The sequence below is a fragment of the Heptranchias perlo genome, chromosome 1 (genome assembly GCF_035084215.1).
Source record: "Heptranchias perlo isolate sHepPer1 chromosome 1, sHepPer1.hap1, whole genome shotgun sequence".
In the NCBI taxonomy this organism is placed as follows: Eukaryota; Metazoa; Chordata; class Chondrichthyes; order Hexanchiformes; family Hexanchidae; genus Heptranchias; species Heptranchias perlo.
In genome coordinates, this window is record NC_090325.1 from 106,758,724 (window position 1) to 106,785,013 (window position 26,290).

Below are 26,290 nucleotides of genomic sequence, written 5' to 3' on the forward strand. Positions count from 1 at the left end.
CTGGCGAGGCCGGCATTTATTGCCCATCCTGAATTGCCCTTGAGAAGGTGATGGTGAGCCACCTCCTTGAACTGCTGCAGTCCGTGTGGTGAAGGTTCTCCCACAGTGCTGTTAGGAAGGGAGTTCCAGGATTTTGACCCAGCGACGATGAAGGAATGGCGATATATTTCCAAGTCGAGATGGTGTGTGACTTGGAGGGGAACGTGCAGGTGGTGTGGTTCCCATGTACCTGCTGCTCTTGTCCATCTAGGTGGTAGAGGTCGCGGGATTGGGAGGTGTTGTCGAAGAAGCCTTGGCGAGTTGCTGCAGTGCATCATGTGGATGGTACACACTGCAGCCACTGTGCGCCAGTGGTGAAGGGAGTGAATGTTTAGGGTGGTGGATGGGGTTCCAATCAAGCGAGCTGCTTTGTCCTGGATGGTGTCGAGCTTCTCGAGTGTTGTTGGAGCTGCACTCATCCAGGCAAGTGGAGAGTATTCCATCACACTCTTGACTTGTGCCTTGTAGATGGTGGAAAGGCTTTGGGGAGTCAGGAGGTGAGTCACTCGCCACAGAATACCCAGCCTCTCACCTGCTCATGTAGCCACAGTATTTATATGGCTGGTCCAGTTAAGTTTCTGGTCAATGGTGAACCCCAGGATGTTGATGGTGGGGGATTCAGTGATCGTAATGCCGTTGAATGTCAAGGGGAGGTGGTTAGACTCTCTATTGTTGGAGATGGTCATAGCCTGGCACTTATCTGGCGCGAATGTTACTTGCCACTTATCAGCCCAAGCCTGGATGTTGTCCAGGTCTTGCTGCATGCGGGCTCGGACTGCTTCATTATTTGAGGGGTTGTGAATGGAACTGAACACTGTGCAATCATCAGCGAACATCCCCATTTCTGACCTTATGATGGAGGGAAGGTCATTGATGAAGCAACTGAAGATGGTTGGGCCTAGGACACTGCCCTGAGGAACTCCTGCAGCAATGTCCTGGGGCTGAGATGATTGGCCACCAACAACCACTACCATCTTCCTTTGTGCCAGGTACGACTCCAGCCACTGGGGAGTTTTTCCCCTGATTCCCATTGACTTCAATTTTACTAGGGCTCCTTGGTGCCACACTCGGTCAAATGCTGCCTTGATGTCAAGGGCAGTCACTCTCACCTCACCTCTGGAATTCAGCTCTTTTGTCCATGTTTGGACCAAGGCTGTAATGAGGTCTGGAGCCGAGTGGTCCTGGCAGAACCCAAACTGAGCATCAGTGAGCAGGTTATTGGTGAGTAAGTGTCGCTTGATAGCACTGTCGACGACACCTTCCATCACTTTGCTGATGATTGAGAGCAGACTGATGGGGCGGTAATTGGCCGGATTGGATTTGTCCTGCTTTTTATGGACAGGACATACCTGGGCAATTTTCCACATTGTCGGGTAGATGCCAGTGTTGTAGCTGTACTGGAACAGCTTGGCTAGGGGCACAGCTAATTCTGGAGCACAAGTCTTCAGCACTACAGCCGGGATGTTGTCAGGGCCCATAGCCTTTGCTGTATCCAGTGCACTCAGCCGTTTCTTGATATCACGTGGAGTGAATCGAATTGGCTGAAGACTGGCTTCTGTGATGGTGGGGATATCGGGAGGAGGCCGAGATGAATCGTCCACTCGGCACTTCTGGCTGAAGATGGTTGCAAACGCTTCAGCCTTGTCTTTTGCACTCATATGCTGGACTCCGCCATCATTGAGGATGGGGATGTTTGCAGAGCCTTCTCCTCCCGTTAGTTGTTTAATTGTCCACCACCATTCACAACTGGATGTGGCAGGACTGCAGAGCTTTGATCTGATCCGTTGGTTGTGGAATCGCTTAGCTCTGTCTCTAGCATGTTGCTTCTGCTGTTTAGCATACATGTAGTCCTGAGTTGTAGCTTCACCAGGTTGGCACCTCATTTTTAGGTACGCCTGGTGCTACTCCTGGCATGCTCTTCTACACACCTCATTGAACCAGGGTTGATCCCCTGGCTTGTTGGTAATGGTAGAGTGAGGAATATGCCGGGCCATGAGGTTACAGATTGTGCTGGAATACAATTCTGCTTCTGCTGATGGCCCACATCGCCTCATGGATGCCCAGTTTTGAGCTGCTAGATCTGTTCTGAATCTATCCCATTTTGCATGGTGATAGTGCCACACAACACGTTGGATGGTGTCCTCAGTGCGAAGACATGAATTCATCTTCACGAGGACTGTGCGGTGGTCACTCCTACCAATGCTGTCATGGACAGATGCATCTGCGACAGGTAGATTGGTGAGGACGAGGTCAAGTAAGTTTTTCCCTCATGTTGGTTTGCTCACCACCTGCCGCAGGCCCAGTCTAGCAGCTATGTCCTTCAGGACTCGGCCAGCTCGGTCAGTAGTGGTGCTACCGAGCCACTCTTGGTCATGGACATTGAAGTCCCCCACCCAGAGTACATTCTGTGCCCTTGCTACCCTCAGTGCTTCTTCCAAGTGGTGTTCAACATGGAGGAGGACTGATCAGCTGAGGGAGGACGGTAGGTGGTAATCAGCAGGAAGTTTCCTTGTCCATGTTTGACCTGATGCCATGAGATTTCATGGGGTCCAGAGTCAATGTTGAGGACTCCCAGGGCCACTCCTTCCTGACTGTATATCACTGTACCGCTACCTCTGGTTGGTCTGTCCTGCCGGTGGGACAGGACATACCCAGGGATGGTGATGGAAGAGTCTGGGACGTTGGCTGAAAGGTATGATTCTGTGAGTATGGCTATGTCAGGCTGTTGCTTGACTAGTCTGTGGGACAGCTCTCCCAATTTTGGCACAAGTCCCCAGATGTTAGTGAGGAGGACTTTGCAGGGTCGACTGGGCTTGGTTTTCCTTTGTCGTGTCTGGTGCCTAGTGGTCCGATGCCGGGTGGTCCGTCCGGTTTTATTCTTATTGTGACTTTTTTTAGTGAGATTGTACAACTGAGTGGCTTGCTGGGCCATTTCAGAGGGCAATTAAGAATCAACCACATTGCTGTGAGTCTGGAGTCACATGTAGGCCAGACCGGGTAAGGACAGCAGGTTTCCTTCCCTAAAGGACATTAGTGAACCAGATGGGTTTTTACGACAATCCTGTAGTTTCATGGTCACCATTACTGATACTAGTATTTTAAGTCCAGATTTTATTTAATTAATTGAATTTAATGAATTGAATTTAAATTCCCCAGCTGCCATGGCGGGATTTAAACTCATGACTCCAGATTACAGACCACCAGACCAAAATGGGTAGAACAACTCATCATTTTACAATAATATGAAAATGACAAGAACGATAAGCGAGAAAGGAAGGTAATACTGAAGGGGATAAAGCCATAGTTGGTGACTACAGGCCCATTAGTCTGACCTTAATAATCAGAAAACCAGTGGGATCAATAATCCGAAACAAAATGGAAAAGCATCCATATGAAAATAATCTAATCAAGGACAGCCAACATGGTTTAGGAAGGGATCGATCTTACACGACTAATTTCAATTTTTTGAGGAAGTGACATCTCAAATCAATATTGTTTAATGTTGACTTCCAAAAGCCTTTAATAACTTATTATGTGAAAGAATCATTTACAAACAGAGGTTAGTGAGTATCAAGGGTAGGACCTGAATGTCGATCAGTAAATCATTGTAGGGGACCTAGTAGAGAGTAAGGGGAGCTGGGATGCAATGGGGAGAGGTACTGAGTGAAATATTCCAGGGAGCTATGCTGTGACTATACATAAATGGCCTGAAATTGCTGTCTCAATGCTACATAGTTAAGTTCACAGATGACATCAAACTGTTGAGTTAGAGGATGTAGCCAAAATCTTGGGTTTGTACCTGAGGTGATCAGTAATAAATGAAGTTCAGTACAGAGACGTGTAATGTATTGCACGTAAGAAGTAAAAATAGGAAGCACATTTACATTATGGGCACGACAGAGTTACCATCGGGAAAATTAGAAACACCTATGAGTCTTAGTTCACCTGTCGCTCACAAACCTGTGCAATGACAGAGAGCAATGCAAATAGCATGCTGTGTTTTATTGCCAAGTTATTTGAGTTCAAATCCCCAGAGGTCATGCTGAAATGAACAGTGCCCGAATCAGGTTGCACCAAGACTATTCTGAACACTTTTGGTTTCTGTGACATTAGAGGGCATTCTGGGCAATATAAGCAATGCAAAGGAAAGCAATGAAACTGGGGGTTAATTTGGTTAACCCCCGAAAACGGGCTCTGGGATCGCAGTGCATGATTAATCCACGCCCGTTGGTTGAGATCCAGGCAGCATGTAACATTCGTGCTGCCTGGTGTTTTAAATGATTGCTGCGTGCAGCCAGTGCTACCTGTGCTGTTGATTGGCTGCATGCACCAGCAGGAGGCCCCGATATCGGGAGTGGCCAGCAGTATTTAAAGGCAGCTTGCACCTCTTAAAGGGGAGGTGCACTGAGGCTGCAGGGAGAGCTGGAATTCGTTTGGCAACTAATTGAGCTGCAGGATAGTGAGGAATGGCTGCGCCTGCGAGAGAGTGTGCACCAAGGTTCTTGGACGACGCACTAGAAGCCTTGATGGAAGAGATGGACGCACGAAGGGGCATCCAATATCCGCAGAGGGGCAGGAGGCCTTCCAGACACATACTGAAGAGGCTGTGGGAGGAAGTCACACACGAGGTGAATGCTGGGAACATTGCACCACACACATGCATGCAGTGCAGGAAGAAGTTCAATGATTTGACACAAGTGATCAAGGTGAGTGAGTTCAACTGTCAAGTGGCGTCTCCTACCAACTGCACCACTAGCCTCATCCACTGCTCCATTCACTACACCCCCCTGTCACCCACCTATCAATGAACTCTTTCAATCAGTATGCAACTCTTCAAATCAGATACTTCATCTCACCCTCACACATTACCACTCTTACAAGCCGCACACCCACAACTCAGAGTTCACACACACTGGCAGCTATTCAACCATGACAGCCGCATCACCCAAACATCTTGCAGGACATTCACTGACACACTTCCCTCTTTCTTGCCGGTGAAGATGGTGCACAACAGTAAGCAGCAAGAAAGACCTGGGGGAGAACAGGCGCACCTACATGTCCTCACCCCCATGGAGGAGACAGTGCTGTCGATCATTGGACGGGTCATTGCTGCAGCCGTGGCCATTGGCAGCACTGGAGGTATCGATGATGAGGGTCTCTGCATACCTAATCCTCCTTCTCGCTTCCCACTTCTCCCCTATCCTACAATCTTTTCTGACTCACATGCTGCAGATGGTGTAAGCACACACGTCTTACTTTCTCCTCTCCCCTCACCACTACTCAACCCGTGTCCCTTTGTCATTTCAGATACCCAGAACTGGAACCTGCCCAGTCAGAGGAGGCAGAGGAAGATGACAGTGATGATGCAGACACACCGTCACTTGATCTTACACTCGCAGCCACCAGCTCAGATACTGACACTGTGCTTTAGAGGCCAGGATAGAGGAGGGATCTGCACATGGTGAGACACTGGGCACTGGGCACTGCGCAGGAGCCGGGGCGGGGGGAACGGATACTGCAGGTGCCAGCTCACCAGAAGGCGAGGTTACACATTGGTTTTGCTACAGAGGAGTTACAGAAGAAGGCTGATGGGCGTACACAACCAAATGCTTTGTGCACTAGAAAGCCTGCCAGAAAGCCTCCGCACAATGTCAAGGGGCATGGAGGAGTCCAGCTCCAACTTGGCACAGGGCTTTGCGCAGAGCTTGGAGCCCATCCTTTCCCACGTGGAATGGATGGTCACCTCCATCAGCACTCCTGTGGATCCCACCATGATGCAGCATCTGATGACTGATGTCACAGCTTCCGTTGCAGCACAAACAGATGTCATCAAAGGTCTGACTGCTGCATTTGGAAGCACAGACTGCTGCTATCATGGCTCTGGGTTCCACTGTGGAACGGGGCTTCCAGGGCATCACAGCGTTCCAGCAATCTGTTCTCTAGCAGGTCACCAGGATTGCTAAGGCGCTGCCCCAGGAGAGTGACAGTGGCGCCATGGAAGACAGACCTGCTGTCCTCCCTCAGAATGACAGCATTCCTGCTCCCACCCCTGCCACTCTGGCGATGCCCTTGCTGTTACCTGTCAGCCAGCCAGGCCAGACTGCTGCAGCCCAGGCTGAGATGGTGTAGTCTGAAGCCGGGCCCTCCCGGCCCAGAGCTGCTCAAGCTCATCCTCCAAGGCCATCTGCACGCTCCTCATTTGAAGGTCCGCAGCCTTCCACCACCCATGCTTCAGCCACTGGGGATGCACCTCGTAGGAGCACTAGGAAAGGTAAAGACACACGAACAACAGGCACCATGGGAATGCACAAGGGTGAATGGTATCAGTTTGTTTGAATCATTTCATGTGTAAATCTATAAATGCGGTTATGAATTTGTATTTGGTGTTGGTTTTCATTTCTGTGTTGAGTGAACCGCAGCCATCAGATGCACTGGTCACTGCTGAAGTTGAGGTAAGATTGGTCCCTGAAGGTCCTCCTTGGAAATGGCCTGCCTCCTGCTGAGTGCCCTGCTCCTCCTTGGCTGGAGCGGGGAGTTTGAAAATGCCACCGGCTGCTTCAAGTCAGCGTTGCGCACTGATTTACGTCATAATCTCCCTACTCTACGTGCTTCTGGCTTTCGATGGAACCACCTTTACCAATATGGTGTCCTGCGCACATCACTCCGGAAATGTGCGTGTGCATCTTGGACGCCGTTTTCGGGGCTTAGGTGTCCACATGGCACCGACAAAACGGGCACTGCCCGGCCCAATTTAGCCCCCACTGTGTCTGAAGGAAGAGCTATTAAGGAGAGACTTAGTAAACTAGGGTTCTGGAAGAGATATCTCAGAGAGACCCTGATAGAGATATATAACATACTTAATGGGATAAAACAATATTTTCAGATATACCAGGACTGCAGAACAACAAAGTTGTTTCAGGATAATGAAGAGTAAATTTATTTGACGTCAGGAATTATTTCTTGACACAGAGGATGATCAGCAGCTGGAACAGGGCGAAGTCAGGACTCTGGATTCACGTATGAGACAGCTCGATGTAATGTGAAGACCGTAAAGTTAGTATTTTGGAAGGATGGAACCAAATGAGTTGAAGGGGCTTCTTCATCTGAACCGATCTCATGATCTTGTAAAATGCAGACTTGTTTTTCACTTATAATAAATCATAGAATCATAGAAAATTTACGGCACAGAAGGAGGCCATTCAGCCCATTGTGTCCATGCTGGCCAAAAATGAGCCACCCAGCCTAATCCCACTTACCAGCACTTGGTCCGTAGCATTGTAGGTCACGGCACGTCAGGCGCACATCCAGGTACTTTTTAAATGAGTTGAGGGTTTCTGCCTCTGCCACCCTTTCAGGCAGTGAGTTCCCGACCCACACCACCCTCTAGGTGAATAATTTATTCCTCAGCTCCCTTCTAATCCTTCTACCAATCACTTTAAATCTATGCCCCCTGGCTATTGACCTCTCTGCTAAAGGAAATAGGTCCTTCCTATACATTCTATCTAGGCCGTTCATAGTTTTGTACACCTCAATTAAATCACCCCTCAGCCTCCTCTGCTCCAAAAAGAACAACCCCAGCCTATCCAATCTTTCCTCAAAGCTAAAATTCTCCAGCCCTGGCGACATCCTCGTAAATCTCCTCTGCACCCTCTCTAGTGCAATTACATCCTTCCTGTAATGTGGTGACCAGAACTGTGAGCAGTACTCAAGCTGTGGCCTAACTAGTGTTTTATATAGTTCCAGCATAACCTCCCTGCTCTTATATTCTATGCCTCAGCTAATAAAGGAAAGTATTCCATATGCCTTCTTAATCACCTTATCTACCTGTCCTGCTACCTTCAGGGATCTGTGGACACGCACTCCAAAGTCCCTCACTTCCTCTACACCTCTCAGTATACTCCCATTTATCATGTACTCCCTTAACTTGTTTGCCCTCCCCAAATGCATCACCTCACATTTCTCCGGATTGAATTCCATGTGCCACTTTTCTGCCCACCTGACCAGTCCATTGATATCTTCCTGCGGTCTACAGCTTTCCTCCTCACTATCAACCACACGGCCAATTTTTGTATCATCTGCAAACTTCTTAATCATGCCCCCTGCATTTAAGTCCAAATCATTAATATATATCACAAAAAGCAAGGGACCTAGTGCTGAGCCCCCCGAAACCCCACTGGAAACAACCTTCCAGTCACAAAAACACCCGTTAATCATTACCCTTTGCTTCCTGCCATTGAGCCAATTTTGGATCAACTTGCCGCCCTCCCTTGGTTCCCATGGGCTTGTACCTTTTTGACCAGTCTGCCATGTGGGACCTTGTCAAAAGCCTTGCTAAAATCCATGTAGACTACATCAAATGCACTTCCCTCATCGACCCTCCTTGTTACCACCTCAAAAAACTCAATCAAGTTAGTCAGACACGACCTTCCCTTAACAAATCCAATGCTGACTGTCCTTGATTACTCCATGCTTTTCTAAGTGACGGTTTATCCTGTCCCTCAGAATTGATTCCAATAATTTGCCACTGAGGTTAGATTGATTGGCTTGTAATTACTCGATCTATCCCTCGCTCCCTTTTTAAGCAATGGTACAACGTTAGCAGTCCTTCGATCCTCTGGCACCACGCCTGTATCCAGTGAGGATTGGAAAATGATGGTCAGAGCGTCTGCTATTTCCTCCTTTGCTTCTTTTAACAGCCTGGGATACATTTCATCCTGCCCTGGTGATTTATCTATTTTCAAAGATGCTAATCCCCTTAATACTTCCTCTCTCACTAAGTTTATCTCATTCAAAATTTCATACTCCTCCTCCTTAACTATAATGTCTGCATCGTTCCTCTCTTTTGTGAAGACACACGCAAACTATCCATACCAACATCTTCCACCTCCACACATAGGTTACCTTTTTGGTCTCTAATAGGCCCTATTCTTTCCTTAGTTATCCTCTTGCTCTTAATGTATTTATAAAACATCTTTGGGTTTTCCTTGATTTTACTTGCCAATATTTTTTCATGCCTTCTCTTTGCTTTCCTAATTTCCTTTTTAATTTCACCCCTGCACTTTTTATACTCCTCTAGGCTTTCTGTAGTATTGAGTTCTTGGTGTCTGACATAAGCTTTCCTTTTCTGCCTTATCTTACCCTGTATGCTCCTTGACATCCAGGGGGCTCTAGATTTGGCAGTCCCACCCTTTACTTTGTGGGAACATGTTTACTCTGCACCCTTTGAATCTTCCCCTTGAATGCCTCCCACTGCTCTGACACTTCTAAGTAGCTGTTTCCAGTCCACTTTTGCTAAATCACTTCTTAGCTGAGTAAAATTGGCCTTTCCCCAATTGAGAACTTTAACTCCTGTTCTATCTTTGTCCTTTTCCATAACTATGCTAAAACTAACTGAATTATGATCACTACCACCAAGATACTCTCCCACTGATACTCCTTCCTCCTGACCAGCTTCATTTCCTAAAACTAAATCCAGAACTGCCCCCTCTCTTGTTGGACTTCAACGTACTGGCTAAAAAAGTTCTGCTGAATGCAATTGAAGAATTTTGCACCCTCTATACCCTTCACATTGTTTGTGTCCCAGCTAATATTAGGGTAGTTGAAACCCCCTACTATTACTGCCCTACTATTTTTGCACTTCTCAGAAATTTGCCTACATGTTTGCTCTTCTATCTTCCTCTGACTGTTTGGGGGTTTATAGTACACTCCCAGTAGTGTGACTGCCCCTTTTTTGTTCCTTAGCTCAACCTATATGGCCTCGATTGATGATCCTTCTAACATATCGGGGGTAATTTTAAACCCGAAGAACAGGTGGGTTTGGGGCGGATGGGAATTGAAAATAGTTGTTTTATTGGGTCGCGACCACAACCCGACTTTATTTCCGGGTTTAATGTCGGCGCGGAAAAGTACAGGCTTCCCACTGGAATGCCAAGTCCAAAATTTTGCAGTCGTGACCCAAAAAAACAACTGTTTCCAACTCCCACCCGCCCCCAACCCACCCATTCTTGGGGTTTAAAATCACCCCCATCATCCCTCCTCACAGCTGTAATTGTTTCTTTAACCAAAATTGTCACCCCCTTCCTTTTTTATCCCCGTCTCTATCTCGTCTGAAAACCCTGTAACAGGAACGTTGAGCTGCCATTCCTACCTCTCTTTAAGCCATGTTTCTGTGATAACTAAGATATCGTACTGCCACTTGTCTATCTGTGCCCTCACCTCATTTGCCTTATTCACTATACTCCTTGCATTGAGGTATATACCAAACTCCCAATCTTCTTTGCTGTTTATTTTCTAATTTTTGTTTCCTCTGCCTTCCTAAGTCACTTACTCATTTTCTGCCTTCTATCTCCAGTTCTGATTCCGTCCCATCTGAATCTACATTCAGGTTCCCATCCCTCTGCCAAGCAAGTTTAAACCCTCCCCAACAGCACTAGCAAACCTCCCCACAAGGATATTGGTTTACCTTAGTTGAGTATCACCAAGCCCCATATAAAATATTTGACTTTTTGTTTTATAGTGAGACAAATAACATAATTTTTAAATCAAAGAAAGAACACTAAAGAATAGAAAGATTTAAGGATAAGCAATGTTTAAATAAAAACTACTTCTGTGATGTTTCTACAGCATCGACCGCAATGACAAACATTAATTCAACAAAAACATCATCGATATAAATAACTTCTAACTAAAGTTTTCATACAATTTTATGACTCTTAACGATACTCAGCAAGTTAGAAAAATAATAAATAAAATCGAACCTAATTGAATTCACTGACTACTCCACCCCACCACTGTAGCCCAGCTTCAGGGAGGTGAGGCTCAGTCCTCAGGGAGCAGCACCAAAGCTGCCTGACTCCCGTAATAAAACACATTGACCCAGATTTTGTACTGAGCGGTGAACGAAGGCTCCCACCGCTCGTTAGATTTAAACTTACTCGCAAACTATCCATGGGCTTTTGGGCACCAACTTCCTGCAATGGGCAGCTGAAAAAAGGGGCTCCTCTGGGCATCTATCAGCTGTGTGAGCAGGGTAAGGAACTGTGTATCTCCTTAACCAATCAAATTGAAGCATCGTTAACAAGCCGTGCAGAAACAGAACCAGGAAGTGGTGGTTAGAGCAGTAAATTCGATGTAAAATCAGTTACAGAAAGCAAAATAAAGAGAAGGTAAGAAATATTGAATTAAAAGGCAGAGATAAAAGAAACATAAAGGACAGTAAAAGAATTTTAAAAATTAAAACTTTTTTAATGTCCAACAATTAGATTTTGAAGGAATGAGACACCACACTGGTAAAAGTAAATTTTCAGTGCCAGAGACAGTAATGAAGACTTACCACGCCATTAAAATTTTGGTTAGACTAAAAAAGCTGGACATACATTTTTCTGGCAAAAATAATTCATTTCCAGCTGGGCAGTGCAGCAACTTTGCGCTGTTGCAGCCATTTGAACAGAGAGCCAGTTGGTGAGCTGTCCTTCCCGTACAGTTTTTGGAAGAGCAGGGCATCTGATAGCACAACTTCCGGATTTCCGTATTTGACTGCGCATGTGCAGTCGCCAGAAGTTGCTCTTCCATTTGCTCTGAAATAACGGTGAGCACTGTTAGGACTGCCGTTATTTTAAGAGCAAATCTTGGGCCAGTTTATGTTGTTCTCTCTCTTTCTCTCTCCCCACTTTGTGTTTCTCTCTCTCTCTCCCTCCCCAGTTTGTGTTGCTCTCTCTTTCTCTCTCCCTCCCAAGTTGTGTTTCTCTACCTCTCCCTCCCTCCCCAGTTTGTGTTGCTCTCTCTCTCCCCACCACCCCCCCCCCCCAGTTTGTGTTTCTCTCTCTCTCCCTCCCCAGTTTGTGTTGCTCTCTCTTTCTCTCTCCCTCCCAAGTTGTGTTTCTCTACCTCTCCCTCCCTCCCCAGTTTGTGTTGCTCTCTCTCTCCCCACCCCACCCCCAGTTTGTGTTTCTCTCTCTCTCCCTCCCCAGTTTGTGTTTCTTTCTTTCTCCCTCCCAGTTTGTGTTGCTCTCTCTCTCTCTCTCCCTCCCCAGTTTGTGTTGCTCTCTCTCTCTCTCTCCCCCCAGTTTATGGTTCTCTCTCTCTCTCTTCCTTCCCAGTTTGCGTTGCTCTCTCTCTCTCTCCCCCAGTTGCTCTCTGAGGAGTTTCTGAAGAGATTAACAAGCAGGACCTCAAGGGTAGTAATCTCCAGATTACTCCCAGTGCCATGCGCTAGTGAGTATAGAAATAGAAGGATAGAGCAGATGAATATGTGGCTGGAGAGGTGGTGCAGGAGGGAAGGCTTTAGATTCCTGGGGCATTGGGACTGGTTCTGGGAGAGGTGGGACCTGTACAATCCAGACAGGTTGCACCTCAACAGGGCCGGGACCAATATCCTTGCAGGGGGGTTTGCTAGTGCTGTTGGGGAGAGTTTAAACTAACTTGGCGGGGAGATGGGAACCTGAGAGGAGATTCAGAAGGGAGAGTAACAAAGCTGGAAGTGGAAGGTAGAAAAGTGGTAAGTGAAATTGGAACGCAGCGGAAACAAATGCCAGCAGCAAATAAGGTCAAAATAGGAAAAAATGTTAAAAAGGCAAAATTAAAGGCACTTTATCTGAATGCACGCAGCATTCGCAACAAGGTAGATGAATTGACGGCACAAATAGAAGTAAATGGGTATGATCTAATTACCATTACTGAGACGTGGCTGCAGGGTGACCAAGGCTGGGAACTGAATATTCAAGGATGTTTGACATTTAGGAAGGACAGGAAAAAGGAAAAGGAGGTGGGGTAGCGCTGTTAATAAAGGATGAGATCAATACAACAGTGAGAAAGAATCTTGGCTTAGAAGATCAAGATGTAGAATCAAGTTGGATGGAGCTAAGAAACAGCAAGGGGCAGAAAACATTGGTGGGAGTTGTTTATAGGCCACCAAACAGTAGTGGTAATGTAGGGCACGGTACAAAGCAGAAAATTAAGTGCATTTAGCAAGGGTAATACAGTAATCATGGGGGACTTTAATCTACATATAGATTGGGCAAACCAAATTAGCACTAATACTGTGGAGGACGAATTTCTGAAATGTATACGAAATGGTTTTCTAGATCAGTATGTTGAGGAACCAATAAGCGAACAGGCTATTTTAGATCTAGTATTGCGCAATGAGAAAGGGTTAATTAATAATCTTGTTGTAAAGGAGCCCTTAGGGAAGAGTGACCATAATATGATAGAATTCTTCATTAAGTTTGAAAGTGATGTAGTTCAATCCGAAACTAGGGTCGTAAATGTAAACAAAGGAAACTACGAAGGTATGAGGCGCAAGTTGGCTGTAGTTGATTGGGGCACTACATTAAAAGCTATGATGGTAGACAGGCAATGGCTAGCATTTAAAGAATTAATACATAATTTGCAACAAATATATATTCCTTTAAGGCACAAAAACCCAACAGGAAAAGTGGTCCAACCGTAGCTAACAAGAGAAATTAAAGATAGTATTAAATCAAAGGAAGAGGCATCTAAAGTTGCCAGAAAAAGCAGTAAGCCTGAGGATTGGGAGCATTTTACAATTCAGCAAAGGAGGGCCAAGAAATTGATAAAGAAAGGGAAAATAGAATATGAGAGTAAAATAGCGAGGAACATAAAAACAGACTGTCAAAGCTTCTATAGTATGTAAAAAGGAAAAGACTGGCGAAGGCAAATGTGGGTCCCTTACAGACAGAGATGGGAGAATTTATATTGGGGAATAAGGAAATGGCAGAGAAATTAAACAAATACTTTGTGTCTGTCTTCACGGAAGAAGACACAAAAAGCCTCCCAGAAATACTAGAGACCAAGGGTCTGGTGAGATTGAGGAACTGAAAGAAATTAGTATTAGTAAAAAAAATAGTACTAGAGAAATTAATGGGAGTGAAAGTTGATAAATCCCAAGAACCTGATGATCTACATCCCAGGGTTTTGAAAGAGGTGGCAATATAGATAGTGGATGCATTGGTTGTCATCTTCCAAAATTCTATAGATCCTGGAATGGTTCCTCCAGATTGGAGGGTAACAAATGTAACCCCACTATTCAAGAAAGGAGGGAGAGAGAAAATAGGGAACTACAGACCTGTTGGCTTGACATCAGTAGGAGGGAAAATGCTAGAATCTATTATAAAGGATGTGATAACAGGACACTTAGAAAATAATAATAGGATTTGGCAGAGTCAACATGGATTTATGGAAGGGAAATCATGTCTGACAAACCAATTGGAGTTCTTTGAGGATGTAACTAGCAGAATAGATAAGGGGGAACCAGTGGATGTGGAGTATTTGGATTTTCAGAAGGCTTTCGATGAGGTCCCACACAGGAGGTTGGTGAACAAAGTTAGAGCACATGGAATTGAGGGTAATATACCGGCATGGATTGAGAATTGGTTTTCAGACAGAAATCAAAGAATAGGAATAATGGGGTCTTTTTCAGGTTAGCAGACTATGATTATTGGGGTACTGCAGGGATCGGTGCTTGGGCCCCAACTAGTCACAATATATATCAATGATTTGGATGAAGGGACCAAATGTAATATTTCCAAGGTTGCTGATGACACAAAACTAGGTGGGAATGTGGGTTGTGAGGAGGATGCAAAGAGGCTTCAAGGTGATATAGACAGGCTAAGTGAGTGGGCAAGAACATGGCAGATGGAATATAATGTGGAAAAATGTGAAGTTATCCACTTTGGTAGGAAAAACAGAAATGAAGAGTATTTTCTAAATGGTAAGAGATTGGGAAATGTTGATGTTCAAAGGGACCTGGGTGTCTTTGTACATGAGTCATTGAAAGCTAACATGCAGGTGCAGCAAGCAATTAGATTACAAAGGAAGATGGTAGTGGTTGTTGGAGGCCAATCATCTCAGCCCCAGGACATTGTTGCAGGAGTTCCTCAGGGCAGTGTCCTAGGCCCAACCATCTTCAGCTGCTTCATCAATGACCTTCCCTCCATCATAAGGTCAGAAATGGGGATGTTCGCTGATGATTGCACAGTGTTCAGTTCCATTTGCAACCCATCAGATAATGAAGCAGTCCATGCCCGCATGCAGCAAGACCTGGACAACATCCAGGCTTGGACTCATAAGTGGCAAGTAACATTTGTGCCAGGCAAGTGCCAGGCAATGACCATCTCCAACAAGAGGGAGTCTAACCACCTCCCCTTGACATTCAACGGCATTACCATCGCTGAATCCCCCTCCATCAACATCCTGGGGGTCACCATTGACCAGAAACTTAACTGGACCAGCCATATAAATACCGTGGCTACGAGAGCATGTCAGAGACTGGGTATTCTGCGGCAAGTGACTCATCTCCTGACTCCCCAAAGCCTTTCCTCCATCTACAAGGCACAAGTCAGGAGTGTGATGGAATACTCTCCACTTGCCTGGATGAGTGCAGCTCCAACAACACTCAAGAAGCTCGTCACCATCCAGGACAAAGTAGCCCGCTTGATTGGCACCCCATCCACCACATTAACATTCACTCCCTTCACCACCGACGCACTGTGGCTGCAGTGTGTACCATCTACAGGATGCACTGCAGCAACTCGCCAAGGCTTCTTCGACAGCACCTCCCAAACCCGCGACCTCTACCACCTAGAAGGACGAATCACACACTATCCCAACTTGGAAATATATCGCCGTTCCTTCATCGTCCCTGGGTCAAAATCCTGGAACTCCCTTCCTAACAGCACTGTGGGAGAACCTTCACCACACGGACTGCAGCAGTTCAAGAAGGCGGTTCACCACCACCTTCTCAAGGGCAATTAGGGATTGGCAATAAATGCTGGCCTCGCCAGCGACGCCCACATCCCATGAACGAATAAAAAAAAAATTAGGAAGGCAAATGGTATGTTGGCCTTTATTACAAGAGGATTTGAATACACGAGTAAAGATGTCTTATTGCAATTATATAGGGCATTGGTCAGACTCCAAACCTGGAGTATTGTGTATAATTTTGGTCTCCTTACCTAAGAAAGGATAAGCTTGCCATAGAGAATGTGCAACAAATGTTCACCAGACTGATTTCTGGGATGGCGGGATTGTCGTATGAGGAGAGATTGAGTAGACTAGGCCTGTATTCTCTAGAGTTTAGAAGAATGAGAGGTAATCTCATTGAAACATACAAAATTCTTACAGGGCTTAACAGCGTAGATGCAGGGAGGATGTTTCCCCTGGCTGGGGAGTCTAGAACCAGTGGTCACAGTCTCAACATAAGGGATAGGCCATTTAGGACTGAGATGAGGAGAAATTTCTTCACTCAGACGGTGGTGAATCTTTGGAATTCTCTACTCCAGAGGGCTGTGGAGGCTCAGTCATTGAGTACATTCAAAACAGAGATCGATAGATTTCTAGATATTAAAGACAGCAAGGGATATGGGGATAGTGCAGGAAAATGGCGTTGAGGTAGAAAATCAGCCATGATCTTGTTGAATGGCAGAGCAGGCTCGGGGGCCAGATGGCCTACTCCTGCTCCTATTTCTTATGTTCTTATGTTTTCCAGGCGATTTTCATTGGCCCCAATGCCATCATCCTCACAACCGGCAATGAAGTCATCAGATGCTGTATCATGGTGGGTTCCACAGGTGCGCTGATGGAGGTGTGGGAAAGGATGGGCTCCAAGCTCTGCGCAAAGCCCTGTGCCAAGTTGGAGCTGGACTCCTCCATGCCCCTTCTCATTGTACGCAGGCTTTCTGGCAGGCTTTCCAGTACCCCAAGCATTTGGTGATGTACGCTCATCAGCCATCTTCTGTAGCCTGGCCCATTGAAGTCCTCATCTGACTCCTCTGCAGCAGAACTAGTGAGTGACCTCACCCTCTGACAAGCTGGCACCCGTGGTATCCGTTCCCCCCACCCCGGCTCCTATGCACTTGTGCCCGATGTCTCACCACGTGCAGATCCCTCCTCTATCCTAGCCTCTAAAGGATGTGCAGTGTCAGTCTCTGAACTGGTAGATGCAAGTGTCAGATCGAGTGACGGCGTGGCTTCAGTGTCCCCCTCCTCCTCCTCCTCCTCCTCCTCCTCCTCGGACGGTGCCGCCACGTGTTCTTGGGTATCTGCAATGACAAAGGGAAACAGGTTGAGTTGTGGAGTGGGGAGAGGAGCAAGTAAGAGGTGTGTGGTGACAGCATCTGCAGCATGTGAGTCAGAAAAGATTATGGGAGGAGGGAGATGTGGGAAAGGAGAAGGAGCATTAGATATGCAGAGACCCCCTTCACCGGGACCTCCAGCGCGGCATGTTGTCACGGCTGCAGAAACAGTCCACCCAATGATCTCAAGCACTGTCTCCTCTAGAAAGGTGAGGACGTGTAAGTGTCCCCGTCCTCCTTCAGGTCTCTCCTGCTGCCGGCTGCTATGTCCCACCTTCTCCTGCAAGATAGAAGACAGTGTGTCAGTGGTGTGTGGGTGATGTGCCTGTCATGGTTGAATAGCTGCCAGTGTGTGTGACCTGTGAGTAGTGGTTGTGTGGCCTGCGGGTGTGATACTATGTGCGGGTGAGATGCAGCATGCCAAATGCAGCATTGTGTATGGATGGGCAGCGTTTGTTGGTGGGTGGGTGACGGGGATGGTGATGCATGGAGCAGTGGTGCAGTTGGTAGGATGTGCCACTTGACACTTGTATTCACTCACCTTGACCACTCGTGTCAAATCATTGAACTTCTTTCGGCACTGCGCCCATGTGCGTGGTGCAATGCTCCTGACATTCACTTCCTGAGCCACAGACTGCCAATGCCTGTGGAGCTGCAATCTGGAGGGTCTTTTTCCACCCTGCGGGTACATGTTGGCCCTCCTTTCGTCCACCCCTTCCACCCCCAGTACATCATCGGAGAAGCGTGGGGCCCTCTCTCACGCCGGTCCTGTCATCCTTGTCGCCATCTTTCCCTCCTCCTAGTGGACTGTGCATGTCCCGTTTAAAATGTGCACCATTTCGGGCTTCCTCATTCTTCATGCAGCCTCTCAGCAGCACGGGTAGTGCTGGCTGCATGGAGATATCATGGTAAGTTGCAGGCTGCTCGAAATTCACGTGCTGTCTGCATAGGGGCTATCGGGCACGGGGTAATAGCGGATCACGCTACCAGCACCCGAAAATGGGCCCTTTCGAATTTTTTCCCCCCATTAGGCTCCTTACATATATAAAAAAATATGCCTGTTTTAGGACCCTTCTCTTAAATTGCATGGCGCTGAGCAAAGTCGATGCCTCTGTGAAACACCTTGGGATTTGTTTTACATTAGAGGCGCAAGTTGTTGCTGTTGCTGTTGTCTATTTCATCATCGTCATTCAGCTGCTAATGGAACTCATTCCAGCTTCTGCACTCTGTCGGTGGGAGTTCCTGTTCTCGTGAGAATTCCTGCCTAGAGTATGGAATGGCTGGCATCAGTTCCATGAGCAGTAGAACTTGAGGAGTAGCATTCAGGGGAAAGGGGTCTGGTCTGTGCTGATTTTTGACACATGCAGGGAGCCCCAAAATTATGCCTGTCAGAAGTTGGCATGTATGAATGACTAAATTCATCAGCTCCTCTGCAGCCCAACTGTGCTCAGATGAGCAAGCACGACTAAAACATTTCTGGTTTTCATTTTTCTGTTTCTGTTTCAGATTTCCAGCACTTGCCTTTTTTTCTTTTTATTCGCTTGTTTTTTTTTTCCTTTTGCTGTTTTGTAATTTCTCTATTTTTATCTACACTTTGACCGTCAACTTCTAATGGTTCCATTTAATTTAGTTTGCATCATCTCATATATCTTCTTTGTTTGGTGCTCCCCTCTCCATCCTGCCCCTATGTGCTCCCAATTTAGTTCCTCATTTTGATCCTCATGGCTTTGAAACCAACATCCTGAAATCTAGTATTTTCATTATCTCTGACCTCTATGTGACCCACAACACCAAGTATAATGATATTGTGATGAATCAGGCCTTCAGGTCTTGCACGTCCTCCGGCTCACAACTACGAAGTGTGGCCTCTTTCTTAGTTTTTATCCATTCCTCCCTTTCTCTCAGCTGACTTCTTTCATTGCCATTTGCTGCAACAAACACTTGTGGAGTGCAAGAAAAAGATTGAAGCTTTTAAGAACAGGTAATATTTTTTCACTAGATGTTACTAATAGTTTTTATTAAGTGTTACTGCAAGACAAAAATAAACATGGGAGAGCTTAGCTACTTTATCGATTATTGTCATATGCCCTGAAATTCCATAGGGGTTCTACTATCTCCCGCTGTAACTCTAGCTGCTGATACAGCCCCAATGGAATTTCAGAGCCATAGTCATTCTGTTAACAAATCGTTACGCCAGTAGCAGAAATTGAGTTACTTAAAATTTAGTTATATTACATGAACGGCTTGTAGTGGAAATGTTAGGATTTTTATAAATAGGGGCATAGAGTACAAGACTAAAGAAGTGACGATGAATTTATACAAAACATTGGTTAGGCCACTGTGTGCAGTTTTGGGTGCCCCCTTACAAAAAGGATATTAAGCCATAAAGAATGTAGATTCAACAGTGTACATGTCAGCGATGTGAACTACAATTATGATAAGAGACTTGGGGAGTGATTATGAAAATAGTTGTTTTTTGGGTCACGACCGCAACCCGGGGTTACTTTTCCGCGTAAAAGTACAGGCTTCCCACTGGGAATGCAAAGTCTGAAAATTTTGTGGTTGCAACTCAAAAAAACAATATTTTCAACTCCCACCCACCGACCCACCCGTTCTTGGGGTTTAAAATCACCCCCTTGATATCAGGTCTATTTCCATTGGAGAAGAGAAGGCTAATGGGAGATTTAATTGAGGTTTTTTTTAAAATAAAGAGTTTTGATAGAGTTAATAGGGAAAGACTTTTTCCTCTGGTTGGTGAGTCAATGATGAGGAGTCACTTATTACTGAGTGAGGAGAGTGTTAGGAGAAATTTGTTTGTGCAGATGATTTTTGGAGTACAGACTGCTTTGCCACAGGGAGTGATTGTGGCAGAGACTATTGCATCTTTTAAGGAAAAACTGGATAAATATTTGAAGCAGAGGAAGATACAGGGCTATGGGATTAGTTTTGGACTGCTTCAACAAAGAGCCGGCACACATAATGGACTGAACATCCTCCTTCTGCGCTGTAAACTTCTATTGTTTAATGAGCTTTTTATTCCCATTATCGTGAAAGATCAAATTTAGATCAGGTCTATTGACTAAAACTGAATTCAATCTACTATCCTCTTTTTATGTGGCACCTTGTCCATGTACTAATGTATTCTTCAATACAATTCATTCTCTGCTTTGTATTGTACGCTGGTACTTAGTCCTTGTACAAGACCTTGGTCAGGCTCGGTTAGAATACTGTGTCCAGTTTTGGTCTCCTCACATAGTGGGTAATATTGAGGCTTTGGAAAGGGTACAGAGGAGGACCACTAGACTAATTGCCATCTTAGTTATTAAGACAGGCTAAAAGAGCTGGGACTCTACACTTTAGAGAAGCGTAGACTTAGGGGCGATCTGATCAAGGTTTAGAAGATGATGAAGGGAATAGATTGTGTTGAGTTGACAGTTTGTTCCAATTAAATAGGTTAGGGAGGACCAGGGGTCACAATTTCAAGTTGTATAAGGCCAGATCTAGGTTAAATGTCAGGAGGTGGTTCTTTTCCCAGCGAATAGTGGACCTCTGGAACAGACTGCCGGCTCGTGAGGTGGACACTGATTCGGTGAATTCCTTCAAGCAAGAGCTGGAACTGTTTCTTGCTAGGGCGGAGAGCACTTCTAACAAAAGATAGGTAATGCATAGAATTATCAGGATGTGGAGATGCCGGTGATGGACTGGGGTGGACAAATGTAAGGAATCTTACAACACCAGGTTATAGTCCAACAAATTTATTTTAAAATCACAAGCTTTCGGAGATTATCTCCTTCGTCAGATGATTGAATTATCAGGGCCAGACTGACTAGTTTCGATCGCCTGGGCGGTGGGTGGAGGTGTCAGAGAGGAATTTCCGAGATTTTTCTCCCCCCAAATTGGACTGGGTTTTTATCTGGTTTTTTGCCTCTCCCGGGAGATCACATGGTTTTGGGTGGGGTGGACAGTGTATATATTGTGATACACAATCGCAATTGTGCGGGACAGGTTGGATGGACCAGAGGGTCTTTTCCTGACCATCACTGTTCGTATGTTCGTATGAACAAGGGAGCAAAACCACTGAAAGATTAGAATCAAGCTGTTTCATAGGCCTGAGTTGAATCTACAGACCCATTAGTCTTGCTTCAATACAAGGTGTAAAAAGAATCGATTATCAGGAGTAGATTTGAGAATGATAATCTAGTAAACAGAGTCACAAAGTACTCAGAAAAGGAAGATACTGCCTGATCAACCTCCTTGACTTTCTTGAGGATGTGACATTCCAACTGGACTGTAATGTAAGTTCTTTCTTTTCTTTCCAAATCTTAGGAATGGATAAGAAATTGGCTATAGGGTAGAAAGCATTGGATACTTTTTAGGGAGATCATTTCAGGATGGGAGAGGAGTGAGTGAAGTTCCCCAGGGATCAATGTTGACTTGCATTTAGAAACTCAATGGATTTGGTCAAATTTGCAGATGATACCAAACTAGGAGTGGTCATAGTTTCTGAGGAGGCATCTCAGGATACAAAATGAGTTAGATAAAATATGTAAGTGGGCAGAATAATGGCAAATAAAATTTAATATGGGCAAGTGTAAAGTGCATGAATTAAGAAAAAGTGGGTGACATATGTACGCCATGAATGGTGTTGAAATACTTAAGGATGAAACTGAAAGAGATCTAGGAGTCTTAGTAGATTCAATGCTCAACATGTCCAACCAAAGCAGAGCAGCAATCAACCTATATTGGTTGGACATGTTGAGCATTGAATATACTAAGTATTGAGTTTGCAAAGGGATATAGATAAGTTAAATGAGTGGGCAAGAAGGTGGGAAATGGGAGTATAATGTAGGGAAATGTGAGGTTATTCACTTTGGTAGGAAGAATAGAAAAACAGAATATTTTTTAAATGGTGAGAAACTATTAAATGTTGGTGTTCAGAGAGATTTGGATATCCTTGTGCACAAAACACCGTAAGTTAACATGCGGGTACAGCAAGCAATTAGGAGGGCAAATTGTTTGTTGGCCTTTATTGCAAGGGGGTTGGAGCAAAAGTAAGGAAGTCTTGCTGCAATTGTACTGGGCTTTGGGGAGAACACACCTGGAATACTGTGTATAGTTTTGGTCTCCTTATCTAAGGAAGGATATACTTGCCTTAGAGGCATTGCAACGAAGGTTCATTAGATTGATTCTTGGGACGAGAGGGTTGTCCTATGAAGAGAGATTGAGTATAATGGGCCTATACTCTCTGGAGTTTAGAAGAATGAGGGGTGATCTCATTGAAACATGTAAGATTCTGAGAGGGTTTGACAGGGAAGATGCTGAGAGGCTGTTTCCCCTGGCTGGAGAGTCTAAAACCAGAGGGCATATTCTCAGGATAAGGGATTGGCCATTTAGGACTGAGATGAGGAGGCATTTCTTCACTCAGAGGGTAGTGAATCTTTGGAATTCTCTACCCCAGAGGGTTGTGGATGCTCAGTCATTGAGTATATTCAAGACTGAGATCGATAGATTTTTAGACTCTAAGAGAATCGAGGGATATGGGGATCGGGTGGGAAAGTGGAGTTGAGGTTGAAGATCAGCCATGATCTTATTGAATGGCAGAGCAGGCTCGAGGGGCCGTATGGCTTATTCCTGCTTCTATTTCTTATGTTCTTATGTTCTTGAGTACTGTGTTCAGTTCTGGTCACCGAGAAACAAAGGAGCTATCCAAGTCCTGCATGCAATTATCAAAAATAGTGTATGAGAGTAAACCATCAGGGAACATAAAAACTGACTGTAAAAGCTTCTGTAAATATGTCAAGAGAAAAAGATTAGCGAAGACAAATGTAGGTCCCTTACAGTCAGAAATGGGAGAAATTATAATGGGGAACAAAGAAATGGCAGACCAATTAAACACTTTGGTTCTGTCTTCACAAAGGAGGACACAAATAACCTCCCAGAAATGTTAGGGAAGCAAGGGTCTAGTGAGTGGGAGGAACTGAAGGAAACCAGTATTAATAAAAGAATACCGCTAGAGAAATTAATGTGGCTAAAGGCTGACAAATCCCCAGGGCCTGATAATTTACATCCCAGAGTACTAAAGGAAGTGGCCCTGGAAATAATGGATGCATTGGTGGTCATCTTCCAAAATTCTATAGACTCTGGAACAGTTCCTACAGATTGGAGGGTGGCAAATGTAACCCCACTATTTAGAAAAGGAGGGAGAGAAAAAACAGGGAATTACAGACCAGTTAGCCTAACATCAGTAGTGGGGAAAATGCTAGAGTCTATTATAAAAGATGTGATAACAGAACACTTGGAGAGCATTAACGGGATTGGACAAAGTCAGCATGGGTTTATGAAAGGGAAATCATGCTTAATAAATCTACTGGAGTTTTTGAGGCTGTAACTAGTAGAATAGATAGGGGAGAACCAGTGGATGTGGTGTATTTGGATTTTCAGAAGGCTTTTGATAAGGTCCCACACAAGAGGTTAGTGTGCAAAATTAAAGCATATGGGATTGGGGGGAATATACTGGCATGGATTGAGAATTGGTTGACAGACAGGAAACAGAGAGTAGGAATAAACAGGTCTTTTTCCAGGTGGCAGGCAGTGACTGGTGGGGTACCGCAGGGATCAGTGCTTCGGCCCCAGCTATTCACAATATATATCAATGATTTGGATGAGATAACTAAATGTAACATTTCCAAGTTTGCAGACGACACAAAGCTGGGGTGGAATGTGAGCTGTGAGGAGGATGCAAAGAGGCTCCAATGTAATTTAGACAAGTTGGGTGAGTGGGCAAGAACATGGCAGATGCAGTATAACATGGATAAAAGTGAGGTTATCCACTTTGGTTGTAAAAACAGAAAAGCAGATTATTATCTGAATGGTGATAGATTGGGAAAAGGGGAGGTGCAATGAGACCTGGGTGTCCTTGTGCACCAGTCGTTGAAAGCGAGCATTCAGGTGCAGCAAGCAGTTAGGAAGGAGAATGGTATGTTGGCCTTCATTGCAAGAGGATTTGAGTACAGGAGCATGGATGTCTTACTGCAGTTATACAGGGCCTTGGTGAGACCACATCTGGAGTATTGTGTGCAGTTTTGGTCTCCTTATCTGAGGAAGGATGTCCTTGCCATGGAGGGAGTGCAACAAAGGTTTACCAGACTGATTCCTGGGATGGCAGGACTGACGTATGAGGAGAGATTTTGGTCGACTAGGCCTATATTCACTAGCGTTTAGAAGAATGAGAGGTGATCTCATCGAAACATATAAAATTCTAACAGGACTAGACAGACTAGATGCAGGGAGGATGTTCCCGATGGCTGGGGAGTCCAGAACCAGGGGTCACAGTCTCAGGATACGGGGTATGCCATTTAGAACCGAGATGAGGAGAAATTTCTTCACTCAGAGGGTGGTGAACCTGTGGAATTCTCTATCACAGAAGGCAGTGGAGGCCAAGTCATTAGATGTATTCAAGAAGGAGATAGATATATTTCTTAATGCTAAAGGGATCAAGGGATATGGGTATGAGTTAGACGATCAGCCATGATCATTTTGAATGGCGGTACAGGCCCCAAAGGCCGAATGGCCTACTCTTGCTCCTATTTTCTATGTATATATGTTTCTATGTTAATTCAGCAAAGAGCCATGAGGCTAATCCTCGGTGGCAGGGGTCTGAGTTATGAGGAAAGACTGAAGAAACTTGGACTTTTCAACCTTGAAAGGAAAAGATTGAGAAGTGATCTGATGGAGGTATATCAGTAAACAGAATGGAATCCACAATATTACTTCAAACTAAATTGTGAGAGTAGAACAAGGAGAGACATGTTCAACTCGTAAATGACAATTTTAAAACTACCGTCAGGAAGCTCTTCTTCACACAAAGAGTGTTCAATACACAGAATGGACTTAAGGACAGAGTAGGAGGCAATCCGTGCAATCATTTAAGAAAAAATTAGATGCTGCAGTGCACAATATGTAGGGTCTTTCTGGAAGAATGAACTAGGATGGGCCAAATGGCTTTCCTCATCTATTAATATCAAGTGAATCTCTGAGAACAAAGCATTCCTTTTTCATTTTAATGTGAAACTGCTGTAGATTCAATAGAAACCCAATTGAGCAAAACTCCATATGAGGGGCATTTCTGAAAAACACTGCTCTTTTTGACCGTTCCAGGTCAACGAACCAAACATTAAAAGGTTTGCACACCCTTTTGGGAAGAGAAAGAAAACAGCATGTAATGCATGCCCAGACTAGTTGTATTTTATGTGTGAATAAAAATATTATAGCTTGTTGATTGCATCGTTATTTCTTAGCGTTTCTCTTCTCTCTGTCTTGTCTACAGTTCTTGCGATGACCAGTCTTCCTTGAATATTTCAAAAACTGAATGATATCAGTTTGGTAATTCTAATGATGTATTTGAAATAGACCTGAACCATAAAACTGACACTGAAACTATGCCAGGGCTAGGTTAATTTTACCAGATAGTCAAGGTAAGCTAAAGAGTAACAAGATGCATGCTGAGGCATGTCATGGGAATTTGCTGTAACTCACACTGATTGGACGGTGCCAGTGGAGGAGGTGGTGGTAGGGATAGATACACTCGACTTACTGCATACAAAGTCTCATTTCACTGTGTTGGCTTACTGCCAGTGCTAATATATTTTAATGGGAGATTGTCTGCCTCAGTGCATTGCTAGGAGTGTTTAAACTGTTGCAGTTCAAGTCTCCAAGGTCATTATGTTTAATTGGTGATTAAATCACTTTAAATGTGGTAACTGCTAATTGGAAGTTTGCTAGTTAAAGGGGTGCCTTCAAATGAAATATAGATTTGTTTGATAATTCTGTGACATGTGACATAAAATCTGTGATAAAGAACAACATATCAGTTTATACTGCGTAAGAAGTAAAAAACACAACAGAGCTTCTGTATATATTAAAAAGAGCATTTGTGCATATGTGTGAAAGAACACTCGAGTGAGGAAAAGACAGTGTCCTTGGTATACACACTGAAAATCACATTCTAGTTGTATGATTAAAGGTGTAAATATAAGTCCTTAACTTGCTTGCATTTTGTTATCTTGCATAGTGAATGAATTCCTATGCAAAGACATGTCAAAACGTTTAAATGATTAAAGGTCAGCAAGACACATAAAGATTGGTAGGGAAGTTGTTGATAA

General features: G+C 44.8%; 1 long non-coding RNA gene across 1 annotated transcript in view; it reads right to left on the bottom strand.

Annotated features, from left to right (window-relative positions):
* Positions 1 to 17,059: 17,059 nt before the first annotated feature.
* The window catches only part of LOC137324714 (uncharacterized), a 56,037-nt gene continuing 46,806 nt past the window's right edge, over positions 17,060 to 26,290 (bottom strand). Inside the window, exon 3 of the long non-coding RNA XR_010963710.1 lies at positions 17,060 to 17,096. This is a non-coding gene — a long non-coding RNA (uncharacterized lncRNA). The remainder of the gene's footprint in view (positions 17,097 to 26,290) is intronic.